This window comes from Acanthochromis polyacanthus, chromosome 19 (genome assembly GCF_021347895.1).
Source record: "Acanthochromis polyacanthus isolate Apoly-LR-REF ecotype Palm Island chromosome 19, KAUST_Apoly_ChrSc, whole genome shotgun sequence".
Lineage (NCBI taxonomy): Eukaryota > Metazoa > Chordata > Actinopteri > Pomacentridae > Acanthochromis > Acanthochromis polyacanthus.
This window is the reverse complement of record NC_067131.1, coordinates 26,539,175-26,557,709: the sequence shown is the minus strand read 5'-3', so window position 1 is coordinate 26,557,709 and position 18,535 is coordinate 26,539,175. Positions and strand designations below refer to the sequence as shown.

The window sequence follows — 18,535 nt, the reverse complement described above, 5'->3', positions numbered from 1 at the left end:
CGAGTACTGTTGGAGCACAGTGATGGAGATGAGTGCATCGGATGAGTACCCAACCTAAACCCACCTGAAATGGTTTGGGATGAGGTTTACCACAGAGTGAAACAGGAAAAACACTCGGAGAGCGCAGTACTCGACGGATAAGTCCCGATAAGTCCGCGGTGGATTTCTAGTAGGACTGCAATTATGTGATCGTCAACAGGCAGCTGAGGTAGTGTTCATTTGGTGTCATAGTTACAGTGACGTCATGCCACTATCTCCCATTGATACAGAAACCTTTAACAAATCCGTGGATCCAGACTATAAGCCAGATCACTGCTAAAATCTAATCCATGTTCATGTCAAAAATCTGATCTCTAAATGAAACCTGAAGCTCGGTTTCTACGATAGAAACAAATCATGTTTCTCCCTCAGAGCTTGGAAGCTTCTGATATCAGGTATTTTTTTGCCTGTACTTGATTATGGTGATGCTGTGTATATGTGTGCTTCAAGCAGCTGCCTACAGTCCTTCACTCTGGTCTACCACTGTGCTCTGAGGTTTGTCACTGGTTGTAGCTGCCACACCCACCATTATGAATTACATGCTAAAGCTGGCATGCCTTCCTTGAATGTATGTCGATATACACACTGGATGACTCTGGTTTATAAGGCTCTTCTTGGCTTGGGTCCTACTTATTTATGCACTTTCTTCGGAGAACTGGAAGCCGTTATGCCCTACAATCAAATGACATTTTCTATTTCTCTGCTCCTCATATTCAAACTGAAACTGGAAAAAAAGCTTTCAGTTACTCTGCCCCGTCTGCTTGGAACACCCTAAAATCTGAACTGAAATTGTCAAAATTTGTTTCATCGGAAAACATCCGCTCTCTCTTAAGAAATCGACAATGGAAATCCTTTGAACAGTGCCTGTGTTCTTAACCCTCAAGCGACCAAGCTATTTTAGCGACTAAAATGACCGACTGGGGTCATTTATGACCCCGCTATATTTTACACAGGAATATGTCTACTTTAGTGCCTCTTTTTGTGCTTTCTTACCTATTCCACTCCACTGCATTTTAAGATGGATATTCTAAAATAACCTTCTTTTATTATTCATGGATTTTAATCATTTTTGACTCAGAGCTAAAGTAAAACCATATGAACAATATGATGCATTGTAAGAATGCAATAACATTTATTTAGACACGCTTTGTCTGCCACTTCTTTTAAAACTTTATTCCTTTTGTTTCCTCAATAGTAAATCAAAAGTACATAAAAACAAAATCTACACAAACATCTTGTCTGTATGTGTGAAATGTAACATGCAGAGAAGTATTTAGATTAGGGGCGGCTGTGGCTCAGGCGGCAGAGCCCTTCGTCCAATGCAAGACACTTTACCCACCTTACCTCCAGTGCTGCCACTTCCACTGGTGTATGAATGTGTATGCTGTGTAATGTTGGTGGTGGTCAGAGGGGTTGTAGGAGTGGATTGGCAGCCAGTCAGTCTGCCCCAGGGCAGCTGTGGCTAAAAATGTAGGTCTACCAGCTATAGTCCACTGCAAAGCACTGAAATATAGCGATTAGAGGTAAAAATAAATACATAAAACTAAGGCCTACAATAGTGAAAAACCTATGCATCTTTCTGGGGTCATAAGTGACCCCAGACAAGTTTCCATTATCCTTGTCACACCAGTTGGCGGATCTCTACAAAAAACTATGAGCAGCTGTAGGACAAGCAGATTGACAAATTCATGGTAGGAAACATTTTTCAGATAAAAGATATAAAAACAGCAAATATAATTTTATGGCTGGGGTCATAAATGACCTCACTCGGTCGCTTGAGGGTTAAATTGCTACTGCAAAAACAACTCCTGTATTTTATGTATCAGATTGCTTGTATTAAATATTTTAATGTTTGTTGTTATTGTTATCTGTCTGTTTTTGTTTACTATGATGCTTGCTCCTGCCTCTTTATCTGGATAAATAAAAGCTAAATAAAAAAGAAAATAAAATGCTCTTTGTGTCATTTCTACCTTCCCGAAAAAATTTCATCCAAATCCATTAGTCCATTTATGAGTAATGTTGCTATCAGACAGACAGCAGAAAAACACAAATTTTGAAGATTTTTTAAAATATAAACATATTTGCCTTGACTTCTTGGATATTTCATGAAACCTTAGAATAGTTTCAATTGGGCTTTTTTTCCCGTTCTGTAATTGCATTTATTTTTGTTCTCTTTTATTATGTGTCACGTTAGATTGTTCTGATTTTGTGGTGTTGTATATATCATGTTCCACCCTTTCAGTAAAGCCATCTGGGCATTTTCACCTTTCCAATGCTAAGAAATATTTGAGTCAATAGAGAACATTTCCACAACACTTCAGTTTGAGTGTGAACCACTGAAAAGAAAAGCATCCTTTACCATTACAGGAGTGCAGCCTCACCTGTCTAAATCGGTGTGTCCTTTTTTCATTAAAAAAAAAAGAATTTCTTTCTCCTGGAGAACAAAGACAATGAGCTTGGCTGAAGAAAAAGCACAGAAACAGAAAGATAAGGAGGCGGCCAAAGGCAAAGTAGTCTTGTTCGAAAAGAGAGAGAGCTTCACTTCAGATTCAGACGACGCTTAAATAACGCATAACTACTGCAAAAGCATAGACATTTAATTATAGTTATGAATTACCAGAACTTTGTGGCTACCTCTCTACCGAGTCTCAGAGTTTGCATGACCTTGCTGGGAAACAGATGCTACGCTGTTAAAAAAAAAAAAAGACTCCAGCTCTCCATAGTTGGAGCAATGAAGCTTATAAGACACTGAGCAAAAGACAGAAAGAGAAAGAAAAGTTGTTGACAAGCAAAGTAGGAAAGTAATGATGCTGCTCTGTTAACTGTCCTGCCTGCCTAATAGTTCCTATGAGGTCTCCCACAAACAAACACTCAACAAACACGTCTTTGCCTGATTGGCTGGCTGTTCGTCACCAATGATGTGGAGCCCAGAAAGTTACCCCAAGACGTTATTTTGAATATGGCAACGTCTGACAGCATCTAATTACAAAACTTGCATATACAGAGATGTTTTCATATACATGACTCTGTACCATTAAAAGACTTTCGTTTCATTGTGTCACTCACTCCTCCAATAAGAGACGGGAATCAGCAGATATCCGGAGAAGCAAAACAAACAAAAGCAAAAATAACTACCTCAGTATCAAACTGAATAATGGACAAAAAAGTAGGCTGCACCTTCACACTGCAACACTACACTGTATCATTAGCTGCATAGTAAAGCTACAAAAAAATCCTTTTACATTATTTAGGTTTGTACATAACAACCCAAATGCATATATATTATTAAAATATATCCAGTGGTGAACAAAATGTACATACGCTCATAAAGACAACGTATATCATGGCAGTCTTGAGTTTCCAATTTCTCCTATAATGCAAAATTTTCTATGATGGAATCATTGGAACAGGTGTTTTTTTGGCACAAAAAACAAATAAATGAATCTTTTTTTTTTCAGAGCATGTGTTTTTGGTGTGGTTTATGTGGTTTGGACTTGGCATATCTCTTAAATGCTCAGTTGGAATGGTATCAGATTGGAAAATACCATGTCTTGTCAGGAACTATTACATTATTAGGCTGGGCTAGGTTCAACAACATCCACATAAACGCCATAATCCAAGGTTCTCCCAGCAGAACATCATCATGTAAGGACATGGTCATTGGTAGTCTTAAGGGAGTGGAAAACCAGTGAACCAGTCTTGTGACCACTGACCTTTAACTTCAGTGTGTTCTTTTTGTACTGTCCTTTTATTGTGACCTATTGTCCCATGTTTCACTGTTTTTTTGTTTTGTCTTTTTATCTGCCGAGGGACTGCGGATGTAAATTAACATCGTTACTATAACCTGGCATATTTACGTCTATTGCTGTCTAAACAGACATTCATTAATGTGCACTGTGCCTATACAAGAAATAAATGCTCCTGTTCTTTGTACCTCCACAAAAAAATAGTTTCAACTTACAGATTTAATGGCATCTTTGCCTAGTGTAGGAAGTTCCCATCTTGTCATTTTGATATCGGTAAATGCAATGACAAAGAAAGTGACTTCATGCAAAATGCAACTGAATTCACTCATCAAATGTAAAAATAATCAAATTTGAACATTTTAACAAATAGCTGCATTAGTTTTATTCCTGCTTCATTCTATTATTCAAATATGATTGTAACCACTTTAAAGACGCGCTTTAAACAGTCAGCGTCATGCTACCAACCACATGGAGAACTACTGTACATTTGTTTCTGTCTCTCAGGAGAATTTTTAAAGCAGACTTTGAAAATTACAGAAGTGATGCTGTTTGAATGAAAGATGCTTTTCAATTTTAGTACCGACAAGAAAGAAGAGCTTCTTGTGGTGTTTTTAAAACTTGCCTTACACAAGAGAAAAGTTGAGAAACTGTATCTCGGCTTCAGTTTCTTCATTTTTGACTATTGCGGTATTAAACTAGCTCATTTTGATCATGTACTTATTACAGGCAAGCACTGATATACTGAGGGGAAAGATCGTAGATGTGTACCTCTTTGTACTCAGTAGAAGGTTAAATTTGAACATAGTAGAGGTGATGAAAAAAATCACTTATCATTAAAGCACCACTGAAAGCAGTGAGTCTGAGTGAAAGTGGTGGTACTGAAAGTATTTAAGAAGTCAATCAATGATTAGATTATCAAAGAAAATGAAATGATTTGCGAATCATTAATTTTCATTGCTAAAAGAGAATTTACTTTCATAACATTGTCACATCCCAGGGCTGCACAGTGGATTGGTGGTTAGCAATTTTGCCTTGCAGCTAGAAGATCCCCAGTTCGCCTTCTGGCCTGGGCCTGGGATCTTTCTGCATGGAGTTTGCATGTTCTCCCTGTGCATGCATGGGTTTTCTCCAGGTACTCTGGCTTCCTCTCACAGTCCAAAGACATGCTGAGGTGAATTGGTAACTATGAGTGTGACTGATTGTCTCTATGTGTAGCCATGTGATAGACTGGTGATCTGTCCAGGGTGTCCCCTGACTTTACCCTCAGTCAGCTGGCACAGACTCCAGCCACCCCCATGACCCTAATGAGGATTAAGCTGTGTATAGATAATGGATGGATGGATGTCACATTCCAGGTTTCTTTTAAAAAGCCCAGATAACTGTGAATCCTGTTTGAGTATGTGTTAATGTTCTGAGCAGGACTCAGACTGTCCATGGTGCTAAAATCTCAAGCTTTCTGTACCAGCTGCTCCACACTGAAAACTGATTATTTAATGAGCAACACTACTGCCAAATCTGTCTCTTAGAAATATGTACATTTACAGCTACATTGTTTCCCCCACTTACATAGTTTTTCTTTTTTTCCCCACATTTTTCAGTGAATAAAGTCAGTTTTAAGAAGTGCTGTAGTGAAATGACACACAATCTGCAGACTACTTGGCTGTCACAGCAGTCACCAGAGTGAAGTCTGTGGTTGAGCCAAAAAATACTTTAGCAAAGGATAGGGGAAGGTGGTGGTTTTGATTACTGAAATTAATTATTCTGTAGTGAGTAGAAGCACATTTTGTAATGGAAAATGAGATATTGTCTGATTGTGTACAATGCAGTTGCATGTAAACAAGCTTTCAGTTTTAGAAGATGGGGTTATTACTGAAAATATATTGTTTATTTCTTGTATACGCTCAGCGTCCCCAGGGGTTCTTGCTCAGACCATCCATCAGTGCTACTGAAGCAGGTGGAGCAGGCAGTTCACACACGGCACACTTTTGTGAATGGTAAATGGTCTTATATAGCACCTTTCTACCTAACTGTTAATCAAAGCATTCACCCCTTCACACACCAATGGCGACAGAGCTGCCATACAAGGTGCCTGCCTGCCATCAGCACCAACTTAGGGTCCAGTGTTTTTCCACAAGGACACTTCAGCAGGAGGGGTCAGGGATTGAGCCGCCAACCTTTGGATCGGTGGACAATCCACTCTACCACCTGAGCCACATTTTGTGAAGTGTTAAAAATCAAGAAGGCAGACAGATTAAACATAGAGAAGTCTCCAACTACATGGAAACAGGGGCATGGCAATGAACTGGATAATAAAAGGTTTGAAACCTTTTCATGATAGCTGCAGTTTCAGATGATGCAGATTAGGAGTTGTTGCTCGAGCTTTCTTGTCTTCAATTGGAAATTTTTGAGCCAAATGTGAACAGATGATTTTAGGAAATAGATCAACTTTTTTTTTTAAATTCATTGTTTAGTAAATGCTGCTGACATCCTGTCTAGAGTATAATTAGGTGTCAGGATGGCACACAGTAACACACTAACATACTCTTTATGCCTGTAAAACCAACAAGTCCTCAAATTCATATAACCGCATCGGTTGTATGTAACGTGCACCGGAATACGACCCATGAGAGCGTATTTAGGTTAGCGCCCCTACGGGGAAAAGGAACGTATTACGGGATTTAATTCGAGAAACGGCTTTTCCCTCACTTTCCCAGCATGGGTTTAGGGTTAGGGTTAGGGTGAGGGAAAGGGATAGGGATGGTGTTAAGATAAAAGTTTGTTCATGGTGACGTTTCACCTGCGACACCGGAGTGTCGATATTTACTCAACCGCCAGAGGTCACATAGTCAAAACATAACACTCGGTCGTAATGCGGGCGTGTACAGACGACCTATGTGGTCGTTTTTGGTTTGAGGACAGGCTGTGTAAAACACAAAGCAGCACAGAAACATTTGTGTTCTTACAACCGTGGCATCTGAGAGACAATACACAAACTGCAAATGCATTATGAACATGCAGTATATGTGTGCAGTAGTAGTAAGTAGTAGTATGTCTGTTTAAACGTGCAGAAATGTTTTTGTGTGTGTCGTCACACACACGCACACTCCAGAATCCCTGCCTCAGGCAAAGTCACAGGCTGTCCCCCATTATCAGAGGTGATTAGAGGCCCTATCAGCTCACTGACAGAGCAGAAAGCTCTTTTAAACACCTGTGACAGCCTTTACACACACACACACTCATACACGCACACGCAACATACAAACATACAATAGAACAACAGTTTCCTCACAGAGTAACACGTTTCTTCTTGGCTTCCTCTCTGTCCTTGTCTTCTGTGTTTTCTCCGCTTTTCTTTAGAGGTTTAGATAGTCAGTATGAGGAGACTGCTTTGTCAGTTTACTGTTTGTTTATGATCGTGTGTGCAAAGGGTGTAAGCTTGCACGGCTGTGTCATTGATAATATCCAGGCCGTACGTCTCTCTATAGGTCAGAGTCGACACTTTAACAAGGTGAGCTCGTCACTCTTGAATGAAGTTATCAGTCTCTCTGACTCCAGGCAGGACAGAAAAAACAGTTTATCTTTCTCTCTGATTATCCACAGGTCGCTGAAGAAGTCAGAGAAAGTCTTAATATTTTACAGCTCCGTGTTTCTGATCACTGTAGTGTCCAATTTTTAGAAGGCAGTTGATAAGATTTGTTTGTTTGTTGTATTTGTTACTGCTTTATATCTGCTTGTACATTAAAAACACTCACATTCGATGTGATCTGATTTTACTTTAAACCGAAGTGAAGAACTACTAACAGACTAATGTATGGTTGGGGCAACTGTGCTCTGCCTGGGAAAATTACAGACACACACTTGATGCTGGATCACTTGCATGTGATGCAACCAGCTTTTGTTTGCCATTACATCAAATGTTTCTGTTTGACTGAGGTTGGTCAAATCAAGATAGCGATATTTGGCTGCAAGACTAAAAGATGTATCAATCTCATAAAATGTTGACTCCCCTTTTGTGGAGTTAAACAATGAGAATAAATGCAGACAAAAAAAGATATTTATTATTTAACCCTATTTTGAAGAGGTTAGGTGTCAGAGTGGAAAGTGACCTTTTTTGGGAGACGAAGGAACAAGCCAAATATTCGGGTCGGGTCGTAACATCCGACGGGGGTGAGAGGACGGACAAAGGGACGAGTAAAATATTGATCACACAATAACATCCGACCGGGGGAGAGGGGGATCCGAGTACTTGGATCTCATTAGCTCACACAATGTAGAACACAGGAGTGATGGTTGCAGGAAATGAGCCTCTATACCCCATGTAGATATTCCATTATTAAAAATCAGCCATTTTCAGCTAGAACAGTCATTTACCACATTAACAATGTCTAGACTTAATTTTTGATTAATTTTATTTTATCTTCATGGGAAAAAATTGCTTTTATTTCAAAAATGAGGACATTTCTAAGTGATTCCAAACTTTCGAAAAGTAGTGTATACAAAAATATTTATATGTATATATAATAGAAGTGTGAACAATGCTTACATTTCACAATGTTCCAGCAGCTTTGTCTGTGCGTTTGCTCTTCACACCTCTAAATAGGTAAGAGAGTCTATTACTGCTCTGCCATTTAACCAGACATAAGCTGCTGCATTTTGGAGCTTTGCACTGTGTTGCATCAGGCCTCTTAGACACGCACATACATACACACACACTCACCATGCTCATAGCTCTGCTGCCTTCTTGTCTGGGTGTTTTATCGGTTTTTGTCTTAACCTGTTTCTGATTGATTGTGTCTGTCTCTCAGGTTATCTGTCTGTCAGTTCCTTTTTATCTCCCTCACACTGCAACTGTTGCACACTGTGTTGTCGAGTTGCCCTTTATCTGACAGAAAATCAGAATCACAAGTACAAATAATCAAAGTCCTACTCTTTTGTAACTGTTTTTCATCATGCTACAGTTCTGTAAATGACTTCCCTCGCTGAATGCCCGTAGCTCTCTGACAGAGCCACCAATCCCCCCACCCCCAGCCCAAACTCATGTCATCTGAACCACAGAAGAGCAACACTACCTAATATATGCAGTATATATTCACCACCACACTCTGATGGGCACTTGCCGTGGGAGCATTTACCCGTATGATGATAGCTCCTGCAAAATAATACAGCCTCATCTCCCATTCACAGACACAATGCATACATACACACACAGGGATGCACACACAGACGCCGGCGTGGATTCCATTAGTGTGATTTACAGTTGATCTTTAGCGCCGCAGAGCTGGAGGGAAGCCTTTTACTTTCTCATTTGGAGGAGAGAGCAGACCTCCTCTGTTTGCGGATATGTAGGAAGATGGATAGTGTGGTAGGTCTGGAACACCACGGAACATCCTCCAAATACACAAACAGCAAGTGACAATCAATGACAGCACACATACCAAAATAGAAACAGAGACAGATGGGCAGAGAGAGAGATAGAAGCAGATAAGGGCTGAAGCCCCTGTTAGACATGCACCTCTTCCTGTTCATCTGACAGCAACTGAACTTTGACTTTTTCGTGAAAGCTATGACAGTAATCATACTTTGTCAGACCTAATAACATTTACTGTATGCATCACTTCAACACAAGTATAAACTGCAAGCAACTGCATTAACAGCACTGACGGCAGCATTATTTTAGTAGCTACTCAATGATTAGTTTGGTCACATTTTATATATAGTTATGGGCCAACATCCACGCACACACAATCAGACTTCTACTACAAATATCCTGCCATGAGACTGTGACACAGAAGCATTTCCATCATGAAAAAAAACAAACATAATAAAAACATTCTTCCAACAAAATAATACTTCAATACTTTTGAGATGGAACTCCAGACTCAGTCTGAGGATGGCTGATATTTAACAAATAATCTCGATCTAAAAATTTAACTTCAGCTTATAAAGTGTAACTCTGTGTAACAGCTCAGTTGCCTGAAGTGAAGAAAAGCACACAATGCGATTAGATATGAGACAGATCCTCTCCTCCATGTTGATAGCTTGCTATTAGTTTAGGCTGATTCTTTTGTTCTCTTTTTTAGTAGCTCCTTGAACACAGTGACATGCACTGCAGTGCTAAATTTTGCCCATTCCATGTAAACAGTAACTTATTTGAAAGAGTAAACATTGGCTACGATCTCCTGAAAAGAACATTTTTATTCTGGTGAATTTTACTGCAACTCTTATGTTGCAGGTTCCACAAAATAAATAAAGCATATCATATACTGATCAGTGGTAATAAACATGCATACTTCTTCAGTGTAAGAAGAAGCCTCATCTGACTAACTTCATCCACACTGCTGAAAATGTAATTATGTTCATATGTTTACTATATTCTAAGTGAGTTGCACTTCTTGCAAAGAGAAACAAAATAGCAATGAAATCACTCTGTTCATTGCACCTCTGTCCATTATGTTGGAGACAGTCCACAAGGACAGCACACACTTGTTTTCACCGACATCCCTCTGTCTTTAAATGCAGTTTAAACCTTGTGAGCATCTGTGAGCAAGAGACAAGAGGTCCAAGAAGTGCAATTAATTTAAAAATAAATGAAAGACAAGTCACCAAGAGCACATGCTTGAAACTGCTTCTTATTTTCCTGTGATGCACGCACACACGTTCACACACATCAGCTCACAGACCTCAAATTAATTGGGTTTGGTTCATTTGGATGTTGTGACCTCAGGCTACGTTCAACACAACCGTACAGGTTTCATTCTCACTAATGAAGGTAAGGCCAGTCGCTTCAAGGTGAGTCAAATAATAACAATAAAAATTAGATCTAAAATGTAAAGGAATAAAAAAAAATGTTGGGTGTTGAAAAATAAGTGATTTGGAGAGCTGGTAAATTGTCAAGGCCAGCGGCATTCTTACAGGACTCTTTTTGCAACTGCTGTAGTGCAAAAAAAAAGGAAAAATAACTCAGAGGGAACTTCATTATTTCATCTGAATGACATTAGCTGACCCAGAGTGGAATTTTATTTTAAAAAGCAAAGCCAAAAGCAAACAGCTAAATTGTTCTAAACAAAAGTAAACTTGGGGAACTGTGTGTAAGAAGCTGGAGGTTTGCTGAGCTAAGGAATCTGAACTCTTGCTTTTTAACCATCATCCTCATTTCTGTTGCAATGACTTCGCACAACTTGCATCATCAGCATTTAAAAGGATATTAGGCAAATTATGACTAAAACCACAGAGTGAAGGTAGGATATCATCTAAAGTGCCATTAGCTGAGTCACTGCTCGTTATGAAGAGGATTTCCTTCCTTTTGAACAAAAATATCTCTTCAGCCAATTCAAAACTCTGCTGGCTTTGTCTTTGCAGTGAACCGTCTCAGTCGCTCTCTCCACTCTGCCTTCCACAAAAACAGATAACATTACCACAAATTCATTCGTGGGTGGAAATGACAAGGAGAATGACGGAGCGGAGGAAGACTCAGTAGCTTTTATGAAGATTCAATGCTTTTATAAGATTCTTGCTAATTCTAGACCTACCTAGATGCTTTCCCTTTGACTTATAGCACAGTGACATGTTCAGAATGTTGTCTGATACGTCCAACAGCTGCTTAGTTTGACCAAAATGACAACCTAGTCCTGCAGAGCCAGACACAATTCTGACATTTTGTGGCACTAATCATTATCCACAGATATCTTACAAATCTGGATGTGGCTAAATCTGTCACTGGCATGGGGCACCTAGAGAATTCGATTTTACTCATGTCACTATGTTTGAAAAAGTAATCTGTACATCTGGCTGGAGGTCTGAAAAGTGAAGCCAACACAGACGTGCTTTAAACCTGTATTCTGTCTAAAGGCCAGAAGGGGGGCAACTCTTCTGCATATACAAAAAGTCAGACTGCATAAAAATCTTTGAGCAAATGAGACCACTTCTCAGATAAACTATTACCTGAATAAATGTTTTCCTAATGAGTTTATCATCTCAGTCACCAGCTTCAAGCCTCTTTGAATACAGCTTTGAGAATATTTTCCTAAATAATGGTCCCATTTAGAGCAAAATAGATGACACAACAGGAAATATTTTAGGGCATTCCGCCTTGTGTGACGGGTCACCATCATATCACCAGGTATAGAGTCAATGAGTTCTCAGTCAGATCCAATGCTCGCTGGTTAAGCCTCGTTTCAAAGAGCAACGTGACTATGACCAAATCCCAAATGTACGGTTTCAAACGGCATCATGGCATCATGATAGCAGCATATATCTTTGAGACACAGTCGATAGGATAAACCTCAACATTTGGCAGGCTGCAGCAGCCAGGCATGCAGGTGTACAAGAGGAAGCTGTGATGCTCACATGGGCACACATCAGTAGACACAACTCAAAAGACAGCAAAAGTATATGAAAATGTGACCAGAAAATAGTTACTGCTCTAAAGGGAAACACAAATGATTTGCTTCAGAATTTAAGAGGTGTTCACAAAGCTAAAGAAGGTCCAGGTTCCTTTGTTTTACCATTCAGAAGCAGAAACCTCTTTGCCAAAGATGGTGCTTCAGATGACTGCTTTGGTGTTTGTCTTGTTTTGTTGTTTAACTCAGCGTTACAGCACCGGCAGCTCTTTCACCAGGGAACAGCCACGGAACATCACAGAAACAGCTCCAGCTGATTTATTTCCTAGATTTATCGTTACAGTGGAATTGTGGGTTTACTGTGCAACAAATACTGGACAAACTCCTGCTACTGGTGGGTATCAACAGAGATTTTTCTTTAACTTCTGTGTTATGCTTCATAGAAACATGGCTGTGCGGATCAATACCGGACTCTTCTGAGCAGGTCGCCACACAGGTCTTTCTGGTAAAAGTAAGGGCATCAGTTTCTATGTCAACAGTAGCTGGTGTAATCATGTGACAGAGATCTGGCGGGAGGCATTCAGGAGCTGGAGGCAGGCTTAATGAACGCAAGTGAAGGTCTAGAAAGGCAGAGAGAGAAGCTAAATGTACTCAGAGAAACCTCAACAACACTTGTCCGATCTCATCCACAGTGACTCCAGCCACCAGCTCCATCCCATCAGCAACCAGCACCTCTCCACATAATCTTCTTGAGACAGAACCCTCTAAAGCAGCCAGAGCAGCAACATTTGCTTTCTTTTAATCATTAAACATCTGAAGAGACATTGCATGCACTAGATGGGTCAGAAATAGAAAAAAAGTTGATTTCCTGAATCTTGGAGCCTACACCAACACAGCACATGATATACACATGTGGACAAAATTGTTGGTACCCCTCAGTTAAAGAAGGAAAAACCCACAATTCTCACTGAAATCACTTGAAACTCACAAAAGTAACAATAAATAAAAATTTATTGAAAATTAAATAATCAAAATCAGCCATCACTTTTGAATTGTTGATTAACATAATTATTTTAAAAAACAAACTAATGAAATAGGGCTGGACAAAAATGATGGTACCCATAACTTAATATTTTGTTGCACAACCTTTTGAGGCAATCACTGCAATTAAACGATTTCTGTATTTGTCAATGAGCGTTCTGCAGCTGTCAACAGGTATTTTGGCCCACTCCTCATGAGCAAACAGCTCCAGTTGTCTCAGGTTTGATGGGTGTCTTCTCCAAATGGCATGTTTCAGCTCCTTCCACATATGTTCAATGGGATTCAGATCTGGGCTCATAGAAGGCCACTTTAGAATAGTCCAACGCTTTTCTCTCAGCCATTCTTGGGTGTTTTTGGCTGTGTGTTTTGGATCGTTGTCCTGTTGGAAGACCCATGACCTGCGACTGAGACCAAGCTTTCTGACACTAGGCAGCACATTTCTCTCCAGAATGCCTTGATAGTCTACAGATTTCATCGTACCTTGCACACTTTCAAGACACCCTGTGCCAGATGCAGCAAAGCAGCCCCAAAACATTACTGAGCCTCCTCCATGTTTCACCGAAGGGACAGTGTTCTTTTCTTCGTATGCTTGGTTTTTGAGTCTATGAACATAGAGTTGATGTGCCTTACCAAAAAGCTCCAGTTTGGTCTCATCTGTCCAAAGGACATTCTCCCAGAAGCTTTGTGGCTTGTCAACATGCATTTTTACAAATTCCAGTCTGGCTTTTTTATGAGTTTTTTTCAGCAGTGGTGTCCTCCTTGGTCGTCTCCCATGAAGTCCACTTTGGCTCTAACAACGACGAATGGTGCGATCTGACACTGATGTACCTTGGCCTTGGAGTTCACCTTTAATTTCTTTGGAGGTTGCTCTGGGCTCTTTGGATACAATTCCAACGATCCGTCTCTTCAATTTCTCATCAATTTTCCTCTTGCGGCCACGTCCAGGGAGGTTGGCTACTGTCCCGTGGGTCTTGAACTTCTCAATAATATGAGCCACTGTTGTCACAGGAACTTCAAGCTGTTTAGAGATGGTCTTATAGCCTTTACCTTTAAGATGTTTGTCTATAATTTTTTTTCGGATGTCCTGGGACAATTCTCTCCTTCGCTTTCTGTTGTCCATGTTCAGTGTGGTACACACCTTTTCACCAAACAGCAGGGTGACTACTTGTCTCCCTTTAAATAGGCAGACTGACTGATTATGAGTTTGGAAACACCTGTGATGTCAATTAAATGACACACCTGAGTTAATCATGTCACTCTGGTCAAATAGTTTTCAATCTTTTATAGAGGTACCATCATTTTTGTCTAGGCCTGTTTCATTAGTTTGTTTTTTTAAATAATTATGTTAATCAACAATTCAAAAGTAATGGCTGTTTTTGATTATTTAATTTTCAATAAATTTTTATTTATTGTTACTTTTGTGAGTTTCAAGTGATTTCAGTGAGAATAGTGGGTTTTTCCTTCTTTAACTGAGGGGTACCAACAATTTTGTCCACGTGTGTAGAAACAAAAATTGGCAAAGCTTGGGGAGAATTAAACTCTCTGTCAAAAATATGGGTATCCACAATTAAAATGACAACCAAAATGAGCGTATTCAAGATGTCAGTAGAATCCGTCTTGCTATATGGATCTGACTCCTGGTCACTATCGAAGACACTCTCAAAAAGAATTGGTGAGACCAATACCAGAATGCTACAGATGGTACGAAACATCTCCTGGAAATCGCACCTCACCAACAAGTCGCTATATGACCCACATCCAGGCTTGTCAACCATCATTAGGCAGCATAGACTAGCCCTGGCTGAACATGCGGGTCGACACAACGAAGCAGATGGTCAAGTACTGCTATGGATACCTGATACTGTCAGAAGGGATGGCAGTCCTAGCACAACATTAAGGAAGGTGCCAGAAGAAGACACTGGTCTAGAAGGCAAAGAACTTTTGACTGCAGTGCTGGACAGAAGGAGCTGGATGAAGAACTCTGTTCATGTCACTGATTCTGTTGGAGGCAACTGACTCACCTACTGAAATACCACTAACAAAATTATCCATTGATGCTTTTAACAATGTTCATTAACACCGAAAATTAAATGTAACAAAAACAGAAAAGCTGAGAATCAGCAGGTTTGTTTCATAGAAATATATCAGAAATATTAAAACTGGTGGGAATGATGGAAGAGTTTTATGTTTTTCTCATTTTTGAGAATTGCCAAGGATAAGGAAATACTTAGCACTCAGTCTATAATCCATACATTAAGACTTTTTACTCAGAAACAAGTTGTTTTAGCTCAGGCCAATGAATCCTACACACCATAAACAGCAATGTAAGTTCAAAACTGGAGTTGATCAAAGGATCGAACAAAACCATAGTTGATATCCAGTATTGTGGACATATATCAGTTATAATAAGACAGCCATTTTGGAGAGGCAACAAATAAATAATCAAAATTAAACAAACACAACAGGATCATTGTGACTCCAATGTGATGGGAGGATTGCAACACACACGCCTACTGCAGTTTGTAAAGGAACATGGCTCAGTTTTCAAACCATCCACTACTTCTTTGATTTTCGTCCAGACTGAGAAAGCTTGTAAAAACAAATGGATACAAGAGAATGTATAAATAATGAAAAATGTTCTCCTCTTACCTTAGGATGTTGACGAAGTGGGTGAGATTTCTGTCTGTGTCTTCAGTTATGTGTCAACCTGCAGATAAACACAAAGACCTACACTTAGACAGTTTAATACTTGGCTCTAGAAAAAAATGTCACTTTAGACACAGACCAGCGCTATACCCTGAAATGCTGAAGTTTGGACTATACGTGTGTTTCAATATTAAAACCATCATGCTTGATGGTAGGTGTGGTGTTCTTGGAGTGAAAGGCTCACCTTCTCTCCTCCATACATTTCTAGTCATTGTGGCTTAATTTTTGTTTCATCAGACTAAAGAGTTTTCATTCAGACGGCCCTTTTGTTGTCCATGTGACTGGCAGCAAACGTCAGGCAAGCTTTAAAGGTGTCTCTTCTAGAGGATAAGCTTTTTTTCTTGCGTGGCAGTCCCTTATGCCAGGGTGATATAAAACACCAGCAGCTTCTAAATCATTGCAGAGCTGTTTTTTGGTAATACTTGGTTGACTCTTGACCATCCTGACCAACTGTCTCTCAGCAGCAGGTGATAGTTTGTGTTTTCTTCCTGACTGTGGCAGCAACACAACTGGACCACGCACTTTATACATACAAAGAATTGTCTGCACAGTTGATTTTAGACCTGTGACTGCTGTCAGATGCACCTAAATGACTTTTCTGACTTTTTCCAAATCATTGATTTGTTGTTTTTTTCAAATCTGTGTTAAGCGCCTCACATTTTCCCATTGTAGTGTTTGTGGTTTCCTCTAATGAGTGTATTAAATGGAACCTATTTAAATTGACTCAGAATAGTCAAGAGCTGCAGTCAAGCCTAATCACTCACAGGAAGTTGGGAAGCCAAGACTCATGAAGATCTTTAATTGCTGTAAGGACTTCATCATGGTACACTGAACAAAGGAGCTGAGTCCAGTTAGAAAGTTGATCAAAGACTTTCCATGGATCCATGACAAGACAATTAATAAAAAGATAACTCAATGTTTCAAAATACCATCCATCCATCATCTATACACAACTTAATCCTCGTACTTGAACTTATCTCAGCTGACTTGGGGCGAAGGCAGAGGACACCTGGACAGGTCACCAGTCTATCACAGGGCTACATATACAGACAAACAATCACACTCACATTCATACCTACAGACAATTTAGAGCTACCAATTAACCTGAGCATGTTTTTGGACTGTGGGAGGAAGCCAGAGTACCCACAGAAAACTCATGCATGCACAGGGAGAACATGCAAACTCAGACATACCAGGGTGTGAAACAGGGATGTTCTAGCTGCAGGGCGACAGTGATAATCACCAATCCACTGTGCAACCTGTTTCAAAATACCAGTACCATAAAATAGTGTTTAAACACTCCCTTAAACAAATAAACCCCTACCTGCCCGTACTTCAAACGTTAACATTTGTGCTAAGCTCCAATAAGGCTCTACACTTGAAAGTGAAGTTGATTTTAGAGATAGATGGATGAGTGTGAAGCCAGCCAGCAGGCCAGACAGATAATGTTTCATGGCAAAACAATTTTCAATAAACAGATAGAGACAGCTACACCAACGGCTGGCAGCCACATGCGCTCTACCCAGCTCTCCCTTAAACCTGGGCAATTAAAATATTTCTCCCTCAATAACAGGGGAGAGGAGAGGAAAACAGTGGAGATTTAACTCTCTCTGGTTAAATATATAATGCCAAATTGTGTTTCCATGGTAACGGAGGCCCACAGAGGCAGTAAAGAGAAAAAGGAAGTCGGTGTAGAAAAACACACAAGATGCTGCAGGGAAAGACCTCTGGGACTGTCCTCATTTCAACTCTGACCACTGATGCCTTTGAAAGTGTGTCTGTGTTTATGTGTGCGTGTGTCGGCTGCTGAGGTGTGGATGTGTCCCTCGGGCTTTACATCCAAAGAGGTCAGGGATCTGAGGCAAAGGCAACAATCAGAATCAGAAACAACACATAAATATGCAGATAAGCTCGACCAGACCACACTGCAAACCCCCAGATGCCATCGCACTGAAAAACCTCCAGCTCCCATGAGCCTTTGCGTGCGTCTACATGAGCAGGAGTTTGTATTTGTATTCCAAACAGCGACATATACAGCAGGTCCCAGTGGAATATGCACAGGCTGCTCTTTATTTGAGAGTGGGGAATTTGTCACGCTAAACCTCACTCATGCTAGATTGGTGAATGGGTCTGCTAATTGGTATTATTCATCAGTAAGGCCTTCAGTAGGTGACTTTGTCCTACTTACCATTCTGTCTCATGTCTGTTTAAAAGTATCTCATCTCAGTGTTGTAAAATTTTAGCAGCCAGTATCACACCTTATGCTTCCAACCGCTAACTGTCTGCTAAAATTGAATTTGAGCTCGAAATTACTCTGGGGGAGAAGTTTAGAGTCAGTAAACTGAATATATGAAGCTATGCACAGATTTGTGATGTCTTCAACAACAAAGGTTAAAAAGGGATGACAGAAACAAAAAGTCTCTTTCTGGAAGCACTAAATGTAGAAAACATTATGAATCCTAGCAGTGGCATCACTGCCAACTATTCAAGCATAATTACATTAGGAAGTAATCTTATGTGCTTTGTTCAACATGTTTGAGTTTTAATTCACCTGTTGTATTCATTTTTTTTCTTATACAGGGGCCTCGGTTTATGACGTCCTCGATCTACGGCGTTGTCTCATTATGTTGTAGCTGGTTATGTGGAATTAGCTGGCGAGCGGAC

General features: G+C 40.0%; 1 protein-coding gene across 15 annotated transcripts in view; it reads right to left on the bottom strand.

Moving 5' to 3' along the window:
• Positions 1 to 18,535, bottom strand: part of rbfox3a (RNA binding fox-1 homolog 3a) — a 600,072-nt gene that overhangs the window by 410,086 nt on the left and 171,451 nt on the right. For 13 of the 15 annotated variants that reach the window (XM_051939181.1, XM_051939180.1, XM_051939196.1 and 10 more), the window contains exon 3: positions 15,815 to 15,872. The exons of the other annotated variants lie outside the window; for them this stretch is intronic. The gene's annotated coding sequence lies outside the window, so the exon portion shown is untranslated. The remainder of the gene's footprint in view (positions 1 to 15,814; positions 15,873 to 18,535) is intronic. 15 annotated transcript variants of the gene reach the window in all.